General features: G+C 43.1%; 1 protein-coding gene and 1 long non-coding RNA gene across 2 annotated transcripts in view; one reads left to right on the top strand and one right to left on the bottom strand.

Annotated features, from left to right (window-relative positions):
• Nucleotides 1-26,268, bottom strand: part of LOC310746343 (uncharacterized protein) — a gene marked incomplete at its 5' end in the record, with an annotated part of 432,823 nt that overhangs the window by 346,154 nt on the left and 60,401 nt on the right. The gene's annotated exons all lie outside the window — the stretch shown is intronic.
• LOC310749668 lies at nucleotides 22,332-22,943 on the top strand. The gene is made up of 2 exons (XR_014541697.1): nucleotides 22,332-22,443; nucleotides 22,738-22,943. It is a non-coding gene; the product is annotated as an uncharacterized lncRNA (long non-coding RNA).

Consider the following 26,268-nt stretch of genomic DNA (forward strand, 5'->3'; position numbering starts at 1 on the left):
GAAGCCGTGAGGCACGTTCGGCTTCTGAAAATCGTTCATAAACCAAAGCAATTACTTCTGGGTTTTCAGCATTTGAAAACCAAAATGTGTGTTAATGGAGATGTTTGACAACCGAGGTTCCACTGTACCATGTTTCAGTTCTCCCCCCACCCAGAAAGTGTGAATTAGAGAGGTTCACTTTTAAATGTGAACCCAATCAAATCTCTCCTCATTCCTATTTTTTACTCTCATGACAGAGGAGTGGGGGGTTTTCACTGTCCACTATCCACACCAGGCATCATTTTTATAAATCACTAATATGTTTCCTCCACACACCCCACACACTGGTTACTCATGCCCTGAGGGGAGAAGGATCTGGTATACAGTATCTCTCTCTCTCTCTCTCTCTCTCTCTCTCTCTCTCTCCCCTGTATATTTCCTTTCTTTATTATTGCATCATGTCCTGTAGCGATAGGGAATTTGTGGCTCTCCAGATATTGATTTATTGCATTTGTAACCCATCTTTTTCTCCAAGGAGCTCAAGGTAATGTACGTGGCCTTTCCTTTCCTCGTTTAATCCTCACACAAATCCTGTGAGGTAGGCTAGGCTGAGAGGCAGTGGTTGCCCCAAGGTCACCCAGTGGCTGAGTGGGGATTTGAACCCTCGTCTCTCAGGTCCTAGTCCAGTACTCTAACCACTATACCATGCTGGCTCATGGATTTGGAATCCTGTCAGCCCCAGTCAAATGGTTTGGCTTGATAGTGGCTGTAGCCCAACAACAACAATCACCACCACCCCACACCATCATCTATGCTAATTCCAGTTTTGATGGAGGTGGTGCCATAGCTTATGCAGCCACAACAGTGTCAACTATACATGGAAAGGAGACAGATATCAGCAGGCTCATAGAAACACCAAAATTTGCAGAAATACAGAACAACTTTAGCGGTGGTGGGAGCGACTAAAAGTGGAAGACCCAAAAACTGTCCAATGAGGATTGACTGTGTTCAGCGAGCACAGAATGCTGAGTGTTGAAGGGAAAGAGAGGGAGAGGGAATGGATATGCAATGGAGTATTCTAGGGAAGGGCATGGTTGGAACACTGATCAACTGATCACCAGTATGCCACAGGGCAACATCTTGCTGTAGGCAATAAATAAATAAATAAATAAATAAATAGTTCCTGGGGAAACCCCGGCAGATGGGTGGGGTATAAATAATAATAAAACAACAACAACAACAACAACAACAACAATAATAATACAGTTTACTCTTACCCTCAGATCTTCTTGTAATTCTTATAGAAGATATTCACCTCAAACGCATTTGGTAATCCTTATTGTTCAATGGGGATTGTGGAAGGCATGGGAGTCAACTCCTGGGGTCAAGGACCCTTTGCCTCCCCCCCCCCCATAAAATATTCGAGGGGGCACCATGTCTTGTGATCAATTATGAGGGGCAGGGCTTACCTGCGCTCCCATATGTTATACAAGTTGGCACTCCAATGGAAGGCGATACAAGGGGTGGGGTGGGAGTGGGAATACACCACACTGCATGTGTTAGCACAACAACCAAATTCATATTTTTTTTTATAAATAAAGCATCCTCAGAATCTCCCCCGAAGCCAATATAGCAATAGATGATAGATGACAGCTAGCTAGATATTGACAGCAACCGGAAATGGGGACATTTTGAGTGTACGGTTCCTTTTGCAGCCATACGATGGGAGAGAGCTACACCACAGCGTTGATCAGCAGCAGTGTGTGGGATATTGCCTGAGGCAGGTTCCAAATCACCAGCCTAGAACCCACGACGCGAGTCCACACCCCGGCATGTTGGAGGCCTGTGAGGAGGAAGCAGATTCACCCCTTCTCTCTCCCTGCTCCCCCCGCCTCAGCCTGCCACCCCCTCCCCTTCTACCAGCCAGCCCCTTTGTCGACACTTGATCATTTACATCAAGTTGACATTCGCAGAGTTTACTCAGGGGTCTGTAATTGTATTCTTTCACCGGTTCTGCATTACCAACCATGAAAATGGAATCTTATCATCCCTGACCAATTTTTAATGTACAAAATGATTTGGCCGAGGTTCAAAAGGGAGCCACAATTGAAATCAGGTGAATGATACATGTAGTATTTTTCAGTTTCTTCGTGCCTTGATTTGATATTTCCCCCTCTCTCATATGGCATCTCTCTCTCTCTCTTTTTTGCAAGCTATATAAATGCATATATACTCTGCATATATATCTAAGAGCTATCGATAGATTTCTTTTGGGTGCCTACCTATCATTTAAATTTACTTATTCACAGTGCAGCGGAGGACAATGAAGTTTCCTATAATCCCTAAAAAGCAATCAAAGAATTGAAACAAGCTTAAATTCTCCTGATAGAGCACTGGGATTAATAGGACATTTATTAAATGAAACCCCCATTGCCAAATGAAAAGGGGCCTCCGAGACACAATCGCACAAATAAAAATCAGGGCACATTTACATCATAAAGAGGAGGGTAAACAATGGGGAATCCTATCTCACTGAAATACATACCATCTCCAAAGGGATAGGGGCCTTTTGACACAAAGGCCTGAGGGCTCTGTGTTGTTGTTTTGTCCTTGATGTCAAATGGTCCAGATTAAAACTAAAACAAAGAGAGAGAGGGTGTGTGTGTGATGGGGCCACCTGCCTTCTAGAGACTGGGAAAACTGGCTCTCAAAACTTTGCAGATTTGCCAGTCTTGAGAATATCAGGTGCACAGGCTGATCCTATGCATGTTCCCACAGTACAGGCAACTCCCAATTTGCACGGGGTTATGTCTCGAAGGCACCGCGCACCTCAGTGAAATCATGTGTATTTGAAACACTGTTGGCAAAGCCTGCAAACACCCTCGAAACCTCCGGAAACCCTAGGAAAGCTCTTTAAAAAACCAGCAGCACTTACCAGACAACCAAACTCCACCCCAATCGCTCCCGCCAAGCCCCCTTTGTCATATTTGCACTCTCCACAGGCCTCAATGATCAGTGCAAAGGCTCCTAAGATTGCACTTGCAAAAGCTTGTGGGGTTGCTAGTTGTTGTTTTCATGCCGTTTTTGCCCTTTTGTGCTCTTTTAGGGCTGTTTTTGCCCTTTTTTTAGCCACTTCCGGGTTCGGCGCAATGCACACATAAATTGGGAGCTGCCTGTAGAGTTTTCAGTGGGTTTGGCTTCCAAGTAAACGTGCATGGAGTTGCATGCTATAAGAACTAGTAGCAGAAGAACATAAAAAGAACACTGCTGGGTCAGGCAGGGGGCTCATCTTATCCAGTCTTCTGTTCACACAGTGACCAACCAGATGTATATGAGAAGTTGGCAAACACTGTAAGACCTGTTATGAGGCAAATTGAAGTCATTCCTTCAGGGCAAATCTAGCTGGGATGTTAAATGTGTTGTGGCAGTTAATAATAATAATAATAATAATAATAATAATAATAATAATAATAATAATTTAGTATTTATACCCTGCCACTCTGGGTGGTTCCCAACAAAGTTTAAAAAACACGATAAAACATCAAACATTAAAAACATCCCTAAACATGGCTGCCTTCAGATGTTTTCTAAAAGTCAGGTACAGTGGTACCTTGGGTTACAGACGCTTCAGGTTACAGACTCCGCTAACCCAGAAATAGTACCTCGGGTTAAGAACTTTGCTTCAGGATGAGAACAGAAATCGCACGGCGGCAGCAGGAGGCTAAAGCTAAAGTGGTACCTCAGGTTAAGAACAGTTTCAGGCTAAGAACGGACCTCCAGAACGAATTAAGTTCTTAACCTGAGGTACCACTGTAGTTGTTTATTTCCTTGACATCTGATGGGAGGGCGTTCCACAGGGAGGGCGCCACTACTGAGAAGGCCCTCTGGCTGGTTTCCTGTAACCTTACTTCTTGACAATGTATTGTAAAATGATTTTTTTTTAAAAAAAATGGGTTAATTTGGATGCAGATAGCAGATACAGTGGTACCTTGAGTCACAAACGCCTCAGGTTACAAATGCTTCAGGTTACAAACTCTGCTAACCTGGAAGAGTTACCTCGAGTTGAGAACTTTGCCCCAGGATGAGAACGGAAATCGTGTGCCGGCGGCGCAGCAGCAGCAAGAGGTCCCATTAGCGAAAGCACACCTCTAGTTGAGAACAGTTTCAGGTTAAGAATGAACCTCCAGAACGAATTAAGTTCGTAACTAGAGGTACCACTGTACAGATCAGGCCTCCTTGAAGTTGCTTTTGCATTTTAAAAAAATGCAAAGATGCATTTAAAGATACCTCTCATTTGCCAAATTTTGGCTACCATTAAAGGACAGCAAATGGTCAACTGTTATATAATATTATTTATTTTTCATATTTAGGTGTTCAGTGAACTTTCCATCTGCATGCCAAAATGTGAATGGAAGGGCTCCTTCCATTCGCAGATGGGACTCCCAATATATCAGAGGCATAGCTGTCAACCTTTCCCTTTTCTTGCAAGGAATCCTATTTGGAATAAGGGAATTTCCCTTTAAAAAAAAGGGAAACATTGACAGCTATGATCAGAGGTTCCCAGTCTACTAACTTGCTGCTCCCATGGGTGGAAGAGGCACAAGACAATTTTTGGTGTTGCACCCCACTGTTTAGGAGGGCACCACTCAGAGCAGATTTTCAGGTGTTTAGGGGGTACCAGAGAGAAGGAGGAACCACCAGAAATCACAAACTTTTGGTTACAAGTGTAACAGGTGTTGGCAAAGTCCTACTGATGTGTTGGGATCTCTTCCTCCCCTTCTCATCTCCTCAACAACAATGCTCATGTCACTTTCCCAAGTACAAGAGGATGGATTCCTGTTCTGGGTAGCTCACTATCAACATTATGGAGGCAAAAGAAGAAGAAGAAGGAGATGGGAGTGGAAGAATATGCATTTATTGTTGTTGCTTAGTCGTTTTAGTCGTGTCCGACTCTTTGTGACCACATGGACCAGAGCATGCCAGGCACTTCTGTCTTCCACTGCCTCCCACAGTTTGATCATACTCATGCTGGTAGCTTCGAGAACACTGTCCAACCATCTCATCCTCTGTCGTCCCCTTCTCCTTGTGCCCTCAATCTTTCTCAACATCAGGGTCTTTTCCAGGGAGTCTTCTCTTCTCATGAGGTGGCCAAAGTACTGGAACCTCAGCTTCACGAGCTGTCCTTCCAGTGAGCACTCAGGGCTGATTTCCTTAAGAATGGATAGGTTTGATCTTCTTGCAGTCCATGGGACTCTCAAGAGTCTCCTCCAGCACCATAATTCAAAAGCATCATTTCTTCGGTGATCAGCCTTCTTTATGGTTCAGCTCTCACTTCCATACATCACTACTGGGAAAACCATGGCTTTAACTATACGGACCTTTGTTGGCAAGGTGATGTCTCTGCTTTTTAAGATGCTGTTTAGGTTTGTCATCGCCTTTCTCCCAAGAATCAGGCATCTTTTAATTTCGTGACTGCTGTCACCATCTACAGTGATCATGGAGCCCAAGAAAGTAAAATCTCTCACTGCCTCCATTTCTTTCCCTTCTATTTGCCAGGAGGTGATGGGACCAGTGGCCATGATCTTGTTTTTTTTGATGTTGAGCTTCAGACCATATTTTGTGCTCTCCTCTTTCACCCTCAATAAAAGGTTCTTTAATTCCGCCTCACTTTCTGCCATCAAGGTTGTGTCATCTGCATATCTGAGGTTGTTGATATTTCTTCCAGCAATCTTAATTCCAGCTAGGGATTCATCCAGCCCAGCCTGCATTTAGATGGGAAGCGCAAAACTATGCAAGCTTGCTCTGGAGTAAGAAGTCCTACTACATTTAATGACTCATACTCAGGACAGAATCTGCAACAAAGATGTGCTCTCCCAATCACCCATTCCCACGAAATATTGGGAAATATTGGAACAAGAAGGAGACAAATTGAAATTGCAGAGTTTTGAGAAATTAAAAGATAAAGTGCGAGATTGGCTTCATTATTATCAAATAAGAGAGGCCTATAATTTGGACAAAAAAATTGGCTTTCAGGTGGAAAAATCAAAATTGGAAACAGAACTGTTAGATCCCAAAACTAAGATACTGTCAAGAATGTATAACTTGCTGTTAAAATGGAATACGCAGGATGAAACGGTTAAATCTGCAATGATTAAATGGGCACAGGATATCGGTCATAATATCATGTTTGCTGACTGGGAACAGTTGTGGACCACAGGTATGAAATTTACGGCATGTAATGCCCTAAGAGAGAATATTATGAAAATGATATACAGGTGGTACATGACACCAGTCAAGCTTGCAAAAATCTATCATTTGCCCAATAATAAATGTTGGAAATGTAAAGAAAATGAAGGTACATTCTTTCACCTTTGGTGGACGTGCCCAAGAATCAAGGCTTTCTGGGAGATGATATATAATGAAATGAAAAAGGTATTTAAATATACCTTCCGGAAGAAACCAGAGGCCTCCCTTCTGGGCATTGTCGGCCAATTGGTGCCAAAGAAGGATAGAATTTTCTTTATGTATGCAACAACAGCAGCAAGAATACTTATTGCAAAGTATTGGAAGACACAAGATCTACCCACCCTGGAAGAGTGGCAGATGAAGATGATGGACTATATGGAATTGGCGGAAATGACTGGCAGAATCCGAGACTTGGGAGAAGAGGTGGTGGAGGAAGACTGGAAGAAATTTAAAGACTATCTTCAGAAAAATTGTAAAATTAATGAATGTTAAAATTAGGTTTGGATTGGCAAAAAGTGGTATTCAGCAACAAAAGTTAATAAGAATATGCAAAAATGAACTGATAAATGGATGAAAATATAGAGTTATAATATGTTATGATATAGAGTTAAGATAAAATGAAAGAGGGTAAGGACTTGCTGAATTGATTATGTAAATGGGAATACAAAAAGGGGAGGTGTGAGGAGGTCAAGGAAATAAGCAAATGAGCTTAAAGATATCAAAAAATGGATTCGTTTTTTGTATTGTGTATTTTCTTTTTTTTCTCTTTTATGTATTTTTGTATTTTTTGTATTTTGTATTTTGTATTTTTCTTTGTCTTGTTTTTTTATTCTGTAAATCTCTGCTCTTTGTAAAACCTTAATAAATATCTTTTAAAAAAAAACAATCACCCATTCCCAGCATGTTCGCACCCCTGTCTCAGTGACATCTATGCTGGCTTGATGATGTCCACAGAATGGAACATGGCAGGATCCTCAACGATATGCTCTACGGGGAGGTGGCGTCAGGCACCAGGTGTCAGGAGTGTGTGCAGGAGCCGGGCCCTGTGACCAGTAGGGCTTCACAGGACTGGAGCCTTCCTAAGTTTGTTCTGGAGAGGCAAAGCCTCACCGCACAGGTGAGGCCGCTTGGTAACTCACTGCACCTGGTGGCAAGAGCCGGGAAGGGATACAAGGTCAGCATTTCCCTTTGGCTCTTTGCCACAGCAACTTATTTCCTGCCTTGCTGCTTTTGGCTTCTTGCTTCCTGATCCTTGGACCCTTGACTTCGTGACTCCCTGCTTCCTGACCCTCGGACCCCTGGCTTCTGGACTCTCATTCCTGCTCCCACCCTGCCATCTTGCCCCCGGTCCCGACGTCTTCAGCCAGGACTTCGATCGCCCGTAGACCGGACCATGACACCAGGACCATTGGCAGAACAGCTGTGTGTTACAAAGATGTCTTCAAGCATGACACGAAGGCTGGCAACATCAACCCCACCATATGGGAATCCCTTGCAGATGACCCCAGTGCCAGGAGACAGACAGACAAGTCGTGCATTCACAGCAATGACCAGAGGAGGAATTGCCACTGGGAGGAGCGCAGAGAGAATAAGCGCCATGGTGCATCTGCAGCAGCCCAACCGGACACCTTCATCTGCTCCACCTGCAACAAAACATGTCTCTCCCATATCGGTCTCTACAGCCACATCAGACGCTGTAACTCTCCAACGGTTTGACTTCAGCCCCCAAAGGGGCTTCCACTGCTTCCTGAGACAGACATTGGATGCCAACCAATGCTCAGGTAAGCATACATAGTAATGAAGCCTTCATGGTGATGCAGTTTGGGGTGTGCTGAAGGTACAGTTTCATGGACAAGCAAATAATATTTCAGATGCAAATTAAGCCCACAATGTATCCCTCAAATACAGTGGTACCTCCAGTTATGAACTTAATTGGTTCCGGAGGTCAGTTTATAACCGGAAACCGCTCGTAACATCAGGCGCGCTTTCGCTAATGGTGTCTCCCACTGTGCGTGCGCAGCCAGAACATGACTTCCGCTTGCATCCCAGGACAAAGTTTGCCACAAGGAGCACATACTTCGGGGTTAGTGGAGAGTGTAACCCAAAGCGTTCGTAAAGGGGGTGGTACGTAACACGAGGTACCACTGTAGCCACACAAATAACTGTGCCCCTTTTAATGCAAAGATGCAAGCTGCATGGCACAATAGTTGGATCTGGAAGCTACCAAATGTTTTGGCATCTTAAAAACTAACATCCATCTTCTAGTTCATTTTGCTAGCTGGGGGAGAAGATTCTAAATATTCTGTCCCTGTATTTTTCGAAACATTTTGTGCACTCTAATGCATTTAGATTTTCCATTATTTTTCACATGATTTTACACCCCCAATCTTTTATTTGTTAGGTACCATCAATGCGATTATGGAATCAGAATGTGTTTGTAACTTTTGTCATTGATGCTGGACATGAGTTCTTAAAGAACTGAAGTGCAACTGCAGACGTGGACATCAATAAATATTTAGCAAAGGACACTCTCTTCCTTCCATTGACTGAGAATTAAATGGCAATCTTAAGGGGTGACATTTACGGATTTTAATATCTGCAAATCCTCCCATCCTCCGCAAACTGTAAGCTAACCACACATTTCTTAGCTAGAAAAAATATATATACCTGTATATGAACAAGTATCCTGCCATGGTTTCATTTTTGAAAAGATTTCCTCTGCTTTTGTTCTAAGTCAACACAAATTCTCTAGTTGCATAATGCTGTTAAACTTTTTGTAAGAGTTTTTTCCCCAGACACTCTTTTCTGCAAACATTTTTTTTTTAAAGTATTTGACAGTTTAGCATCATTGATCTTTTCCTCAGATGAATGCCAAATCTACTAATATAGAGTGGGGTTTTTTTTGCCCAAAACCTGATTAAATCTTTTAAGAGAACTGTACTTGCATAGCTTGGCTAGTTGCTATGACTTTAGAATTTCACGATGAGGCTTAATTAATCATATGGTTTGGTGCTGCCAATTTCCTATCCAGTTTGCCACCTGGGAAAAGGTGGCAAGGTCACTGTGTGGGGCTCTAGCTCTTCGATGTTGTGAGGCTTATAGCATCATTTCATACATAAATGACACAGCTAAATATTCCTTTAGCTCTATTAACATAAAATTAAAGGGCTTGTGCTTTTTTTTTTCTCCTTAGGAGATAATTAGTTGATACCCCATTGAAGTTCTAATTTATTTCCAAAGAAAAGCCCGTAATTGGACATTGTTCTTACCCAAACGCAGAAGAAATCTCATGTGTAAGTGGTTGGGTTCTATTTTTTCCTTTTTTAAAAAAAACATATGCAGGCATAACTAAGGATGCTTTAGCTGAATTTACTTCCAAGCATAGATTTGGCAAGCGCTGGTTGCCAAAGTCATCAAGTAGAGGTCATGTGATGAAGCCAAAACCAATACTTAGGCCACCCAGTTCCCTCCCTAGAGTTGATGGTTGGGAGAGAAAATTGGAGATAATCACTGGCAAAATAAGCGTTCGAGACTACAGTAGCATACTGTTATTTGTCTGGCATGCCAGCTGTGGAGGCTGACCCATTAGGGTGAATGGGGAGTTGCCCCCACCAACCTCAGTCTGACCTCAGACAGCCCCCCCCACCTGCCTCATATACTGTATTTATTATGTCCAGCTCAGGGGTGCTGTCAGCACCAGTCACCTTCCTTCTCAATCTCAATGTTGCTGTTGTAGAACTCAGCAGGGTAGAGGATGGGGACAAAACTAAAATTAGTTGGGTCCATCTGTCATTGGCTCTGGCTCCCCCTGCTCTTGAGCTCCCTTTCTTCTGTCCCACCTGCCCCAATGGTCACCAGTCACCACTGCATGCTTTTGTTGTTGTTTAGTCGTTCAGTCGTGTCGGACTCTTCGTGACCCCATGGACCAGAGCATGCCAGGCACTCCTGTCTTCCAATGCCTCCCGCAGTTTGGTCAAACTCATGTTTGTAGCTGTCCAACCATCTCGTCCTCTGTCGTCCCCTTCTCCTTGTGCCCTCAATCTTTCTCAACATCAGGGTCTTTTCCAGGGAGTCTTCTCTTCTCATGAGGTGGCCAAAGTATTGGAGCCTCAGCTTCACGATCTGTCCTTCCAGTGAGCACTCAGGGCTGATTTCCTTCAGAATGGATAGGTTTGATCTTCTTGCAGTCCATGGGACTCTCAAGAGTCTCCTCCAGCACCATAATTCAAAAGCATCAATTCTTCGGTGATCAGCCTTCTTTATGGTCCATCTCTCACTTCCATACATCACTACTGGGAAAACCATGGCTTTAACTGTACGGACCTTTGTTGGTAAGGTGATGTCTCTGCTTTTTAAGATGCTGTCTAGGTTTGTCATCGCCTTTCTCCCAAGGAGCAGGCGTCTTTTAGTTTCGTGACTGCTGTCACCATCTGCAGTGATCATGGAACCCAAGAAAGTAAAATCTCTCACTGCATGCTAGCACTCTGCAATAACATACATTGACTTATAGAACAAATTAGTATGCTCAGGAACTCCCACAGATGGGGATAACTGCACTCATAGAATCGTAGAGTTGGAAGAGATCCCGAGGGCCATCTGCTCCAACTCCCTGATATGCAAGAATCCTGCCCACAGCCATCCCTGGGTGGCCTTGAACCACCAAACTTCTGGTGAACAGCCAGACACACTTACCCATTGCGCCACAGACTCCCTAGTGCAAGGGGACATTGTAACAGACACAAGGGCTAAACCATTTTCTCGCCCATTTTTAAACAGTGTCTAAAATCACTCCCTTCCTGTATTTGGCACATTTTTTGGCGATTGCTTTGAAAGGGAATAAAACATTTCACTGATATAAGAAGCATTCTGGATGAGTTCCATTTGCCCTCGGTGATTTCAGTACACAGCCCATTCTAATTGACTGAATTGTGCTGTGATGTCATCACATTCATTATGTGATCCCCGATTGGCTGGGATCACTCTAGAATGGAAAAGAAGACCTAGCCAGGGGTGAATGGGGGGAAGAGTGCCAAAGCAGCAGCAGAACAAAGAAATTGTTGAGATTTCCATTCCACCTTAAGGAGCAGACGTGTGGAACTGTTGCGTGTCACATGTCTGTTTACATTCCAGCACAGCTTGCTGGGAACTTCCGTTGTGTATAGCTTTTGTTTTTCTTGTTCTCTCTAGAAGACGAGAGAGAAAGAAATGACATGTTTCTTTTTTTTTTTATAATAATTTTTTATTCAAGATTTTTATAACAACACAAACATATAACACATACATAAACAAACAAAGAACAAAAACAAAACATAAAACATGTACCATTTCATATCTTAATTTCTTATACCTTTCTTCCCCGACTTCCTCATGCCTCCCTTTTCTGTATTCCAAATTCTTATCGATTACTCAGCAAATCTTCCCTTATTTTAAATTAAATTTAAACTAATCTTCCTTATTTTCCTTGTCTTAACCATTGCTAATAGTAACCATTTACTTTCCAGTCCAACATCATTCTAACTTTCGTTAATTTTGTAATATTTCTTTAAATAGTCCTTGAACTTTTTCCATTCTTCTTGCGCTGCTTCTCTTCCCTGGTTTCGGATTCTGCTCGTCATTTCTGCCAGGCCCATGTAGTCTATCACCTTCATCTGCCATTCTTCCAGTGTGGGTAGTTATTGTGTCTTCCAGTACTTCGCAATAAGTATTCTAGCTGCTGTTGTAGCGTACAAAAAGAAAGTTATATCCATCTTTAACACCCCCTGTCCGACAATACCCAAGAGAAAGGCCTCTGGTTTCTTAGGGAAAGTATATTTAAATACCTTTTTAAGTTCATTATAGATCATTTCCCAGAATGCCTTAATCTTCGGGCACGTCCACCAAAGGTGAAAGAATGTACCCTCCTTTTCTTTACATTTCCAACATTTATTATCAGGCAAATGGTAAATCTTTGCAAGCTTGACTGGGGTTATGTACCACCTATATATCATTTTCATAATGTTTTCTCTTAGAGCATTACATGCCGTAAATTTCATCCCGGTGGTCCACAACTTTTCCCAATCAGCAAACAAAATATTATGACCAATGTCCTGAGCCCATTTAATCATAGCTGATTTAACCGTTTCATCTTGTGTATTCCATTTCAGCAGCAAATTGTACATTTTTGACAAATTCTTAGTACTGGGTTCTAACAATTCTGTCTCCAATTTTGATTTTTCCACCTGGAAGCCAATTTTACTGTCCAATTTAAACGCTTCATTTATTTGATGATAGTGCAGCCAATCTCTCACCTTCCCTTTTAATTTCTCAAAACTCTGCAATCTCAATTTGTCCCCTTCCTTTTCCAAAATTTCCCAGTATCTTGGCCACTTCGACTCCATATTTAACTTTTTAACTGCCTTAGCTTCCATTGGCGACAACCACCTTGGAGTTTTATTTTCCAGCAAATCTTTATATCTGATCCAAACATTTAATAGTGCTTTTCTGACAATATGGTTTTTGAAACTTTTGTGTGCTTTAACCTTGTCATACCACAAATATGCATGCCACCCAAAAAAGTTATTAAAACCTTCCAAATCCAAAATGTCTGTGTTTTCAAGAAGCAGCCATTCTTTCAGCCAGCAGAAAGCTGCCGCTTCATAGTATAGTTTAAAGTCTGGCAGGGCAAACCCCCCTCTTTCCTTTGAATCCGTTAATATCTTAAATTTAATTCTGGGCTTCTTGCCCTGCCAGACAAATTTAGATATATCCTTTTGCCACTTCTTGAAACAGTCCATTTTATCCATTATTTGCAATGCTTGGAACAAAAACAACATTCTTGGCAATACATTCATTTTTATAACTGCAATTCGACCTAACAAGGAAAGCTTTAAGTTTGACCAAATCTCCAAATCTTTTTTCACTTCAGTCCAAGTTTTTTCATAATTATCTTTAAATAAATTCACATTCTTAGCTGTCATGTTTATACCCAAATATTTCACTTTTTTAACCACATTCAACCCTGTCTCATTCTGAAACCTTTCTTTTTCAACCTGTGTTAAATTTTTCTCCAATACCTTTGTCTTTAGCTTATTCAATTTAAATCCTGCCAATTGACCAAACTCTTGGATTATTTCCAAAACTCTTTTCGTACTAGCTTCTGGCTCTTGCAATGTAAGTACTAAGTCATCTGCAAATGCTCTCAATTTGTATTGTTTAGCTCCGACCTGAATCCCTTTAACCAACTGGTCCCTCCTAATCATATTAAGCAAAACCTCCAGGACCGATATAAAAAGTAGTGGGGAGATAGGGCACCCCTGACGTGTCCCTTTTTCAATCTTAAATTCTTCTGTAACCACATTATTTACAATTAGTTTTGCTTTCTGTTCAGAGTATATTGCACCTATACCATTCTCAAACCCTTGGCCTACCCCCATCCCCCGGAGGTTCTTCAACATAAAACTCCAAGAAATGTTGTCAAAGGCTTTCTCGGCATCCACAAATATCAAAACAGCCTTGGTGTTTATATTCACTTCCAACTTTTCCAAAATGTCAATTATATTCCTTACATTGTCCGACAAATGCCTTTTCGGAAGAAAGCCCGCTTGGTCCCCGTGAATCTCCTCCATCAAAACTCTTTTCAGTCTCTTTGCTAAAATGTCAGCAAAGATTTTGCAATCCACATTCAATAACGAGATGGGTCGGTAGTTTTTAAGTTGGGTCTTTTCAGTCTCTGTCTTTGGTATAAGTGTAATGTAAGCCTCTCTCCACGTATCGGGTGCCCTTCTCCCCTCCATAATCTCATTGCAGACTCCCTTCAAAGGTTGTATCAGCTCTTCCTTCAAAACTTTGTAATATTTGGAAGTCAGTCCATCCGGTCCGGGGGATTTGCCCAGCGTCAAGCCTTGAATGGCATCTTCTATTTCTTGTGCTGATATCTCCTGGTTCAAAATTGTCTTACTTTCCTGCGAAACCTTTTTCAGTCCATTTTCCTCGAGGAATTGTTGTATATCCATTTCTTTCTGCGGCCCTTGTGTGTATAATTGTCTAAAGTAGCTCTGAAAACAGTTCCTAATTTCCGCTGGGTTACTTATGTTCTTTCCTTCCACTTCTATATTTGTTACCGTGTTGAGTTTTTGTCTCTTCTTTATTTGCCAGGCCAGTAACTTGCCACATTTATCAGCAGATTCAAAGGTCTTTTAGAAATGACATGTTTCTTTGTCCTGATTTATGATTAATAAATCTGTAGTTGTATTATGCTTCCACAAGCCTCACGCCTATTCTGTGTGTGCAGTTCGCTCTGTTGATAGCGTGCCCTGGCTTTGAAGCCCAGATCACTGATTTATGTTGGAGCAGAGGCTGATGGTCTTCGCAGTGGGACGGCTGGAAGGAGCGGCATCAGCTGGGGCTTGCCAGCTGGCCTCCCAGCCCTCTGCATGTCGACAGAAATGGTGGCAAATTATACCACCATTATACCAAAAATTATACTCATAAAATAGTTTTCAGGAAATACCTCCCCACCCTCATGCTTCAAAAAGCTGTTGATGTGAGAAGATATTTGCCATAATGTTATTAAAGACTCAGCAAGGGGCAGAGTATAGCAGAAATAACAAGGCTGTTCACAAACAGATAAACCACAAAATAACCATGGTTGGAGACAGAATGCTTGTGCATGCCAGTTGCTGGAAACCACAGGAGGAAAGAGTGCTCTTGTGCTTGGGTCCTGCTTGTGGGTTTCCCACAGGCATCTGATTGGCAGCAATGAGAAAAGGGTCTGGACTAGATGAGTCGATGGCCCAATCCAGCAGGCTCTTCTGATGTTAAGTTATAAGAACTCACCTACTGGTAATTAAAATACAACTACTACATCAAAACATCCGTAATTAAAATCTATAATAAGCAAGCTATGCTTAAAATTCTACAAGGCTTAAGCAGTATGTGGACCAAGAACTCCCAGAAGTGCAAGCTGGATTTAGAAGAGGCAGAGGAACCAGAGACCAAATTGCAAACATGTGCTGGATTATGGAGAAAGCTAGAGAGTTCCAGAAAGACATATACTTCTGCTTCATTGACTATGCAAAAACCTTTGACTGTGTCGACCACAGCAAACTATGGCAAGTTCTTAAAGAAATGGGAGTGCCTGATCACCTCATCTGTCTCCTGAGAAATCTCTATGTGGGACAAGAAGCTACAGTTAGAACTGGATATGGAACAACTGATTGGTTCAAAATTGGGAAAGGAGTACGGCAAGGCTGTATATTGTCTCCCTGCTTATTTAACTTATATGCAGAATTCATCATGCGAAAGGCTGGGCTGGATGAATCCCAAGCCGGAATTAAGATTGCCGGAAGAAATATCAACAACCTCAGATATGCAGATGACACAACCTTGATGGCAGAAAGTGAGGAGGAATTAAAGAACCTTTTAATGAGGGTGAAAGAGGAGAGCTCGGATAGCTCTCATTCATTCTCCCCTGACATGCTTGGAGGGTGGGGTACAGTGTGGGGTACAGATGTGACAGATAAATAAATACACACCCCATATGTTTAGAGGGTGATGCTTTTAAGTGGCTGCTACTGCTACAAATGGCAGGTTCATTTCAACTGTCTTGTCCTGACAGCCCCATATTAGGAGCTGCCAGCAATGCTATTTTTCTAGAAAAAGAGGTGCCAGAACACCATGAGCACCTCCCTTCTTCTCTTATAATGGCAATGGCGCCCACCAGAGAGGTTCCGGTGAGTTCCGGTTGAGAAAAAAAAAAGCCCTGGCTGCCAGTGAGCCTGAGATTTCAACTGCCTTGCAGGATCCGGGTGGAGGCTGCATTCAGATGTGGGAAGTATTGCATTAGTTTTCCTGATTATAATGCTAGAGCTTTTCTAATTTCTTGATTTTCTAATGTCCCTTGCTCAGTGCGGTACCTGCTGTGCTATGTAACGGTGGCTTTTTGACCGGTATACAGGCATGTCATGCTAAATTTTATTCACACCAGTGGGTGTGGTGCGGCATGACAACGAACATCCTTGAACAATGTCGCTACTCCACCACCCTTTCTGAACATGCCTTCTTCTGATCCCCCAAGATCCCTCAATGAAAATGGCAGTAAAGAACTATGCGCCAATATACTGTCCCTGAGCCCATCACTTCACTCCCACAATTTTGTGGGTTAATAGTGTTTTTCTTTTCCTTTCTGGAAGATATCAACCCAGGAATGAGAGCTAACCTTCCATTGGAGTTTGCCAGATTTTGAAAGTTCATCATGGGAAAGTTCAAATATAATGTGGAAATTAGCAGTTTGGAGGAAGAGAGCAAGCTGCTGTGTGAATGCAGCTGGAGTGGAACTTCTAGAGTGTGGTTGTGAGAAAGGTAAGGGGCAGGATACCTAAAGGGCATGAGAGGAAGCCTTGTAAAAAAATTTATAGGAGTGGTTCCCAATTGGTGGTCTGTGGACCCCTGCAGGTGGCACCATTCACGTAAGAAAAACTACCATAGAAATGTTAGTTTCTGTTTGCTACTGAGCAGCTGCTTAGAGTCACAGGACTCTGTTTACATTCCAGAGACCTTCCAGGCTGTTGGAAGTCTCATGGGAAAGGAGACGGGATGTGACGTTAGTGGTTTCCTGTTCCTTTGTTCCTTAGTTCGGTTGCTCTCTGCTTTCATATAGAGAGGATGTCTTTTCTGTCTGCGTAGCTTAGAAATAAAACTCTTTACAATGTAGCCCAAACCTCTCGTCTCTTTCCTGTGCTGGAAACTCTGCTGAACGCAGCAACGTGCCTTGGAGACTCATCAAAGGCTCAGGTTGTTAATGATTCATCGGAAGCAATTCCGAAGGCTCGGCCGGAGGAAGATGAGGCTTTATCAGCTAGGCTGAGCGGAGATTCCGACAAGAAAGACCAACATTTTCAAAAGTTAGGGGTCCATGGCTTGGCATTTAAAAAGCAGGGGGGCTTCAGTTCTTAGTTAATTGGAAACCACTGATTTATAGCAGTGTTTCCCAAACTTGGACCATCATCCCTGACCACTGGTCTTGCTAGCTAGGGATGATGGGAGCTGTGATCCAAACAGCTGGAGACCCAAGTTTGGGAAACACTGATGTATATGATCATACTTTTGGCAGGACCTTGCAGAATCATCAGTGTTAGCCTCATGTACCAAGAGCATTCCTATCAGACCCATGTCTTCCTTTTCTCTTGAAAGCTGCTGAGTGTCTTGGGTACAGTGTTGGCAGTGCTTTGCTCAGAAGCCATCTTTCCAACATCTTCTACTTCTACTTCTTCTTTTAAGCCAGTGCAATCAGTCCCTCAAAAGCCCAGTGTGGAGGATTAATATTTTATGCATGAAATGTTCCATGTACAGTAGTGACATAATAAGAAGAGGCATTTTATTAGTCTGTGCATGCAAGAAGAATGGATTACAGAAACAGGAAGTGTGTAACCACCTGCATCGAGATGCCATTTTATTAACACCCAGGTTGCTCATTTTATGGACAGTGGACTTCAGCCTTTCCAGCTTCCCTTTTTTAAATAATCTGATTTCATTTTCTTTGCCAAACCCCTGAAGAGGAGCACCTCGTTTGGGTCCTCCTCCTCCTCCTCCTCGCAATGCATATCTTGAGCAGAAAGTAACCCATGTGGAAAGGCTCTGAGCAAAGAGCTACAGCTGCTGCCACTTACGCTCCAGAGCACAATTTTAGGAATTAATAGCTTCTAATCCTGAAAAATAATATAGATACAGAATGGTGTTAGATTCCAAGCTGCCAAGATGAAGTCTCTTGCTTTTACTTCATAAATATGTTTATAAGAGGATGCCCTAATCTCTTTAAGAGTAAGGAGAAGCAGAAAAAGCTGCTGAGATCCCACTCTGTGTTAGAAGCTGAAGTCATCAAGCGACTGAAAGCTCTTCACTGACATTAAGGGCAAACTGTGTTGCTTCTCGATTTCAATCAATCAATCAATTTGTTGTGTATAGCCAAAGGCCTTTACAATGAACAGCAGAGGACAAGAGCAAGGCTTTCCTCTGAAATGGCACAACGTAGCCTATAAAAGTTTACTGCATCAGAGCCGTAGCTAGGTGATCTTGCGCCCCTGGCAGAACCATCCAGATTGTGCCCCCAAAGTAAAGGTAAAGGGACCCCTGACCATTAGGTCCAGTTGTGGCTGACTCTGGGGTTGCGGCGCTCATCTTGCTTTATTGGCCGAGGGAGCCGGCGTACAACTTCCAGGTCATGTGGCCAGCATGACTAAGCCGCTTCCGGAGAACCAGAACAGTGCACAGAAACGCCGTTTACCTTCCCACCGGAGCAGTACCTATTTATCTACTTGCACTTTGACGTGCTTTCGAACTGCTAGGTTGGCAGGAACAGGGACCGAGCAACGGGAGCTCGCCCCGTCGTGGGGATTCGAACCACCGACCTTCTGATCGGCAAGTCCTAGGCTCTGTGGTTTAACCCACAGTGCCACCCACATCCCATTGTGCCCCCTAGTCATGGACAAATTAGCTCTTCTTTCTGCCTCTCCTCCACCCCCCCATTCAATTCACCCTCTATTTAAAACCATTTCTTATGAGGCAATAATCAATATTTATATTTTTGGATATATTTTAAAGCCGATTTTGCATCCCTCCCATTGCTTGCACCCCTGGCAGAGCCCCACCTCACCACCCCCTAGCTACAGCCCTGTACAGTATAAATGTTTGAAAGCATTAGAGTAGCTGAAACCAAGCTTCTTAGGTGACCAAGCAAATTTGGCTACCAGGTGTGTAATTTGTAGATCTTTATTAACTAAGAGTTCAACAGTCACTTCCTGGAGGGATCGGCCTGAGAACCAGTTGAGAAAAGCAATAGATTTTTTTTATCTGGGCATTGTATATTAGGGGCAAATTAGCAGGTAGTGCACAATATACTCAACCTGATTGCATCCATAACTGGGAAGACAATTAGAAGATGCTTCTTCGGTGTGGATAAGAATCCAATCCTGTTCCTGCCATTTAACTTCAGGGACTCATAAATATTTTGTGTTTTGGTCAATGTGAATGAGCTCGCTGCCCTTGTTTCAAAATTACAGGCTGCCAAAGACTCTTCCATTGATAATGGACTTTCAACAAACTTTCTTGCCTATAGGAAGAAAGTTGCAACCCCACCCCATGATGACTAAGTGCTGAAACCATTAAACAGTTGCAGAACATGAATAATAAGACTCCTTCCCCACCTGTGCTGTGTATTCTGCTGCCCAAGTGTTGGGACATTGGAAGTTGGGATGCATGTTCTTTTATATACTTCTTCTTCTTCTTCTTCTTCTTGTTATTGTTTAAATGCTAGGATCATTTGAATGAGCAAAAAATCCCTCCAAAAGCAAGAAACTTAATATACCCTCCAGTACCTGGGTTTTTGTAGAAAATCAAATCAGTTGAAGAGATTGCTCTTCCAAAACACAAAAAAGCTCTCCCAAACGTGTACTAGTCAACACTTTGGCTTCACTAGTTGTCTCTGAACTAAGGAACAACTTCCACAAAATCTATTGACATCTCATTCCCACCCCTTTCTTCTTAGGGTAAACTATGGCTGCATTCAGACGTAACTTTTTCCCACTTTTCTGATGTTTCCTTACCTGATAAATTCCACGTTTTATCTGATCATAAAAGCCACTTCTGAAAATTTGGGGGGATCCAGCAGAAGGTTAGGGCTCATTCTGTTTTACTTGGTTTGAGTGGGGGGCGGGAATCTGTTAGCCTCCCTGTTAACGCATTGGGGAGTTTTGTGCTGTAATTCTCCTGCCGTTTTCATGGATCATACCATGTGACAAAACTGGGGGCAGTTTCCAACAATTATTTCTACCTGTTTTCATGGGTAAACCATGGTGGAACAGAAGCATGCTTGTGCATAAAGGGCGCCGAGACATCCAGTTATGTCCCCTGTTGTGTCACACCACACCCACTGGTGTAAATGAAATTTAGTGCAACAACATGGTCTCATGACAATCAAAAAACTAGAGTTCCATAATGCAAGTGCTAATGCAGTGTAAAAGGAACATTGGAAACTGTTCCAGAAGCACTTGAATTATAACCATGAAAGCTAAAACAGCAATAGCAGAAGGCTGATTGCCGAAGAATTGATGCTTTTGAATTATGGTGCTGGAGGAGACTCTTGAGGGTCCCATGGACTGCAAGAAGATTAAACCTATCCATTCTGAAGGAAATAAACCTTGAGTGCTCACTGGAAGGACACATCCTGAAGCTGAGGCTCCAATACTTTGGCCACCTCAGGAGAAGAGAAGACTCCCTGGAAAAGACCCTGATGTTGAGAAAGATTGAGGGCACAAGGAGAAGGGGACAACAGAGGACGAGATGGTTGGATAGCTACAAACATGAGTTTGACCAAACTGTGGGAGGCAGTGGAAGACAGGAGTGCCTGGTGTGCTCTGGTCCATGGGGTCACGAAGAGTCGGACACGACTAAACAACTAAACAACAACAAAACAGCAACCCACATGTCTGAATGAAGCCTATATGCAGTCATAGAACAGTAGAATTTTAGTTCTGGAAGGTACATCAAAGGTCACACAATGCAATGCAATGCCCTGCAATGCAGCTGCAGTTCCTTCAGCTTCTCCTGGTATGTGCCCAATCGCATCCCGCCATAAATGGAGATGTTTGTGCAGCTACTTCCAATAACCCTTATCATAGCTCCACAGAATCGTTGGGGATGGCATTGTGGAGAACATGGTTTTACCTTTGTTGCAGACAGCATGATTTTGGCCAACTGGGTGGCACATGATGGGCATTCTAGATTATGCAAGGAAGATCTCAAAGGAAAATGCACACACAGAATGTTTCCCTTCATAGGTAAAGGTAAGAAACACCGGCATGGATCTCTGGATTTCATCCAGGTTCGAACAACCACCTTACTGTGTAAAACACCCTTCCCTAGACTAGGGACTCCAGATCATGGAAACATAGAATTGTAGAGCTGGAAGGGACTGCAAGGGTCATTTAGTCCAATCCCCTGCAATGCAGGAATCTCAGCTAAAGCATCCACGACATGATGATGGATTACATTTTTCATGAAATTCTACTCAATATATAGTAGATTCCAATGTATAGTTAGCAGAGTAAAAACTTACACGTTGCAGGATTCTCCCCCCCCCCAATAGACCAGAGGCAATTGCATTTCATTCAGCAGAGCTTTACTGCTACTGAAGGCAAATGAGCATAATGGTCACAAATCCAATTCATTCAGGATTGGCACTGTCCATAAGAAATCCAGTTGCAGCAGACTTAACTTACAATAACTTCTAATAAGTCTAAACCTTAACACTAAGCATACTATGTACAGAACACCACACCAGAAGGAAGAGGGATAGAAAGAGAAAGTGAAACCCAGGCTCCTTCTTGCCCTACTTTTATAGTCAGCACGGTCTTCACAGAAAGAGAGAAGAGAATCAGTTTAAACCAGCTGTACTCAGCTTCTCTGAAGGAATAACCCAAACATCAGGAACCTTCTGTTTGTTTCTTTCACACAGAGAAGCTTCCAGAACCCTCTTGAATCAAGTAGAATAGGAAAGATCTCTACACATCAGGTCAATACTTTCTGCACTAAGAAATGCAAACTGACACATTTCTCACCAGCCCCACCCACGGGAGCTGTAGTCCAGAACATCTGAGAGGGGCTGCTTTAAAGCAAATGTTTCAGTCAGATTCTAGAAAGACTACCTTTTAACTACCTCCAACCTCCCTTTTGTCATTTAGAACAGGCTTCCTCAACCTCAGCCCTCCAGATGTTTTTGGCCTACAACTCCCATGATCCCTAGCTAGCAGGACCAGTGGTCAGGGATGATGGGAATTGTAGTCTCAAAACATCTGGAGGGCCAAGGTTGAGGAAGCCTGATTTAGAAGAAATGAACAGGATAGGATGCACTGGAAAGCAAGGGATGGCATTGTCTCGATGCAGCATCAGTTAATCTCCCTGGCCACAAAATCAGGATGAATGCTCAGTCAATATGGCAGCTGGAAGCAAGCTAGATGTAGATATGCAGTCCCATCTAGAATCGCTAGTTGTTGCACCTGGATAGTTTCACATCACAAGAGCTGGATGAGGACCTTTGATCTTGGCTGTGGTATTTCCTCATTGTTTTCATTTTTGCAACAGGGCAGAACTGTATGTGAGAGAGTTCTCCAGAGGTGTGCCCCATCACTGAAATGCAGGAGTGATAACTGTCAGTGATCTTTGCCATTGACCTTGGCTTTGTCCAGCGTGAGTTTTCCACTCTTCACTAAACAAAAAATTAAAAATTAAAGCAAGGCTGTTGCTTTGGAGCTTTCGGTAACATGGACATAGTATGACGTGAGGCTGTCAAGGCTTTTTAACAATCATTAAAACCTTCCCCTGAGGGATATTTTCAATCAGACTGCATTACAGTCAGAGCGGACTTTGTGTGTTGAAACTTCACTTGCTTGTCAGAGGGAAGCATCAGAAATGAGCTGCCTGTAATGTTTATGGTCCATTCAGTGAATTTGCTCTACATCGTAATAATCCTTAATTTCATAGGGAAGGTATGCCGCCAGTGCTGGGCTGTTGAAAGCTGAGACCCTGTGGATTTTAACAAGAATCTATGGAGCACCCAAAAGTGAAGTTGGGCCTTCTTGCAGCTATAAACCTCAGGTCCTTCATTTTGACCAAACTTGCTGCACAAATTTATTTTTAGCTTAATTGAAGCATAACCCATTCCCCTGAATAAAAACATTCAAAGCAAATACCTTCTCTCCTTGCCCCCACCCCTGATTTTGCTGCTGTGAGGTCTAGTTGTTATTTCTGCTGCAAATAAGGAATACACTAATTTGTTTTTAAAACCATGAATCATTGGAACACAAGCTTAGTAAAATCAAAGAAGATTTGTAGCTCTTCTAGAAGATGTGCAAGACAGTCAGTGTAGGTCATTCGCTCCCCGCTGCATTAAAAACACAATACCCCACCCACTTTGTCGAAGAGTTTTTAAATACATTTTCTGCATGGGAGATGTAAATATCTTACTGAGTTGCTGCTTTGCTTTCATGCTAATTGTCTGAGGTCCAGACTGAATAACAAGTGGCCTTGCCTTTCATTGTGAATGCCTCACGCACTCCTGGCAAGAGCCAGAATCCATAAAGGTCATGTATCCAGTGTTGATTCAATGTCATTGTTACAAAATAGTCCGCTGCTGAAAGCTCCTCTGGCAACCAGTATTACCCGCCAGCCTGGACGTTCTTGGGGCAGGGATGTGTAGAAAACAAAGATTAGGAGAGGATGCGGTAGACACTGATGACATACCAGTCAGAATCCTTAACCGCTTAGAGAAAACAAAGGCATCTGGTACCTGCAAAAAATCCCAGAAGGTGGTTCATGTTACACTAGAGCAGCAAAAGACAAAGGGCCCATCCAGACACAGCTTTCATTGTACATTCGGGATGATTGTCGCTCATTATGGTATTGGAGCAGCTATAAGTGATTTTGCTTTCAGTGTTGTTAGCACCTACATAAGTCACGGGGTAGACATACTGCTTCCTTTCCAATCCGTGCACATCCCGTCTCTTCCTGCTGAAACCTTGCAACTTTTCATACCATAAATGAAAACAGCTTTGCTGTTGGAATGGTGTGTGGTTCTCTGGCTGTTGCTATTTTCAATCACGTTCCAGCAAATTCAGCCAATTAAAGCTGATTTGGAGCTCTTGCACAACAGACCAACTCCCCCACTGCCGCCATCCCAAAAGACAAAGGGAAGTGATGGGGAAAATGCGCTGGAATGTGTGAGACAACAATTGCTTGGTGCAGCGTCTATAGCCCTGCAAAACAAATCAGAATGAATACTTAGCATACAGCAGATGCCACCTAACCTCCCAACAAACTTTGTGCAAACAGGTCAGGATGGATGCTCAATAAAACAGGCCATCTGGAAGTGACCACCGTGTGTTTGCTATGTGATTGTTTCATCACTGAAACATTCTTTCCTCTCTGGCCTTAAGTCTGTGATGGCCCATTCATACCTATAAGACATCACAGGAAGTTTCAGTCATTTGGGGATAAACATGCAGGCATGAAACAGGCCTTCTCATGCAGCACTGCTTTTTTATTATAGTGATGCTGAGTGTGTGTGTGTGTGTACACACACACACAGCCTTGGGTTAACCACACATTACCCCTTTTTAATCCTCCTTGCATGCTTCCCCACCCATATCTTGTTTTACTTTGAATAAACTCTTGATGCTTCCGAAAGGTCGAGGGGGAGCGTGCAAGACAAAATGTAGAACAATTTAAAATAAAGATACCTTGAAAACCACCATCCGGTCAAATGGACGTGTAGGAACATCTTGGAATGGGTGGGAGCAGAGGGACATTGAAATGAAGCAAGCCCTGTTTGATGCAAAACATTGTTTCCCCCTCTGAATGTTCTGCTGAAAATGCACTTGACACGTTATACTAGTTGTGTGTGTTACAGTGCGAAGATGCTCTTTACCTTGGAGGCGACATAAATTCAGCGTGATAATACAGAGCCTGCCAAGGCTAACACATATTTAAATGCTGGCCTAATTGTAGCATGCAATCCACGTACATTAATGGCATGTAAATCGTTTGTATGCCAGAGGTGTCACAACCTTGTTGCTCCTTACCTTTCCCCCCCCTCTCTCTCCAATGGTGTCAAACTTTTGTTTCATTCCGTGAATCAATGCTGTTTTCAGAGCTTGAGATCTTTCATTGTTTGCTCCAGGGCCTGCTGTCCCTGAAGTTAATCGCCCTTCAATATGGCTATTGTTGCCTTGCTGTTTGCCAGTGAAGAAGCCGCACAATAGGACTACTTTATACAGAGAGGGAAATGCATATACAATCAAATATCCCTTTCTGGACGCTTGGTAGAGAAGAAAGATGAGGCAGAGGAAAGGATGCTGCAAAATATATCTCTATGCTGGGGAGTTTGAAAGGAAGGGTGACGTATAGCAAAAGTGGGGCAGGGGGGAGTTTTAGAAAATGGGAGGTCAGGGACATAAACTAGGTCCAGATTAAAATGGATTGTTATTGGATTCTTCTGTTTGCAAAACCACCATCTTGTAGCCTGCTTTTTGACTGACTCTTATGGCTTTCGTATAGAACAATATAAGTTGGGCTGCTGTGTTCCTTTGGGGGTAAGACCAGCACAACACTAATACCTGGATCTGTCTTGAGAGTGCGTCTCCGGGGGGGGGGGAGAGTGTCAAACCGCTGGAGAATCACAGCGCTTGGTGTGGCTGCAGAGACTGATAACTTGTAAGTGCTGCCCCCCATGTTGTTTTTGCTGTGTTAGCAGCACCGTAGTGACTTCTCCCAGGTGCAAGATTGGGCAGTGTGTATGGAGGTTCTGAGCTGCCCAGATGAGAAGACAACCCCTCTCAGCCTCACTGATATGGTCCAAAGGAAAGCATTTGGCACCAGCTGGGCTGCAGGCCTTGCCGGAAAGAGGTGTACAAGACGCCATCCAACTGCCTTAGCAACTCCACTCTAGATTTGCGTAGGGTTGACTCCCATCATCTAATCCATTCCCTGCAATGCGAGGAACTCAGGTAAAGCATCCATGGCAGATAGCCACCCCTGCTGGGTTAGACCAAAGAAGATCTCTGCTGGGTTAGACCAAAGGTCCATTTAACCCAGCATTTCGATGGTGACCAGCCAGATCTTTCTGGGAGGTTTACAAGCCCAGCATAAATAAGCAGCCCGCACTGGCTAGTCTCTAGCACCTTCTGCCTCTCAACATTTTGCGAAAGAGTGAATAGGAGCTGTGCATCACCAAACTTTCAAACACCTGGAAGCTGTGATTGGTCCTTGATGCATATCCACTGCACACTTGAGGAAGTACATCTCCATGTTGCGCTTTCTGCGTTTCCTGCAGCAATCAATGATCGAGGATCAGCTTGACTGCAGCAAACACAAGAGTGCCATGCAAGCAGTGGGAATCAGACCTGTGTTTGCTACATGTTCATTGTTAGGTTTGGCTTCCATTCCCAGGAAAAGGCTCTACAGCAAAAACTGAGGACCATGACATCATTGGAAAGAAATTCTACCCTGCCTAGAAAA

The sequence above is a fragment of the Podarcis filfolensis genome (genome assembly GCF_964270895.1).
Source record: "Podarcis filfolensis genome assembly, chromosome: 1".
Lineage (NCBI taxonomy): Eukaryota > Metazoa > Chordata > Lepidosauria > Squamata > Lacertidae > Podarcis > Podarcis filfolensis.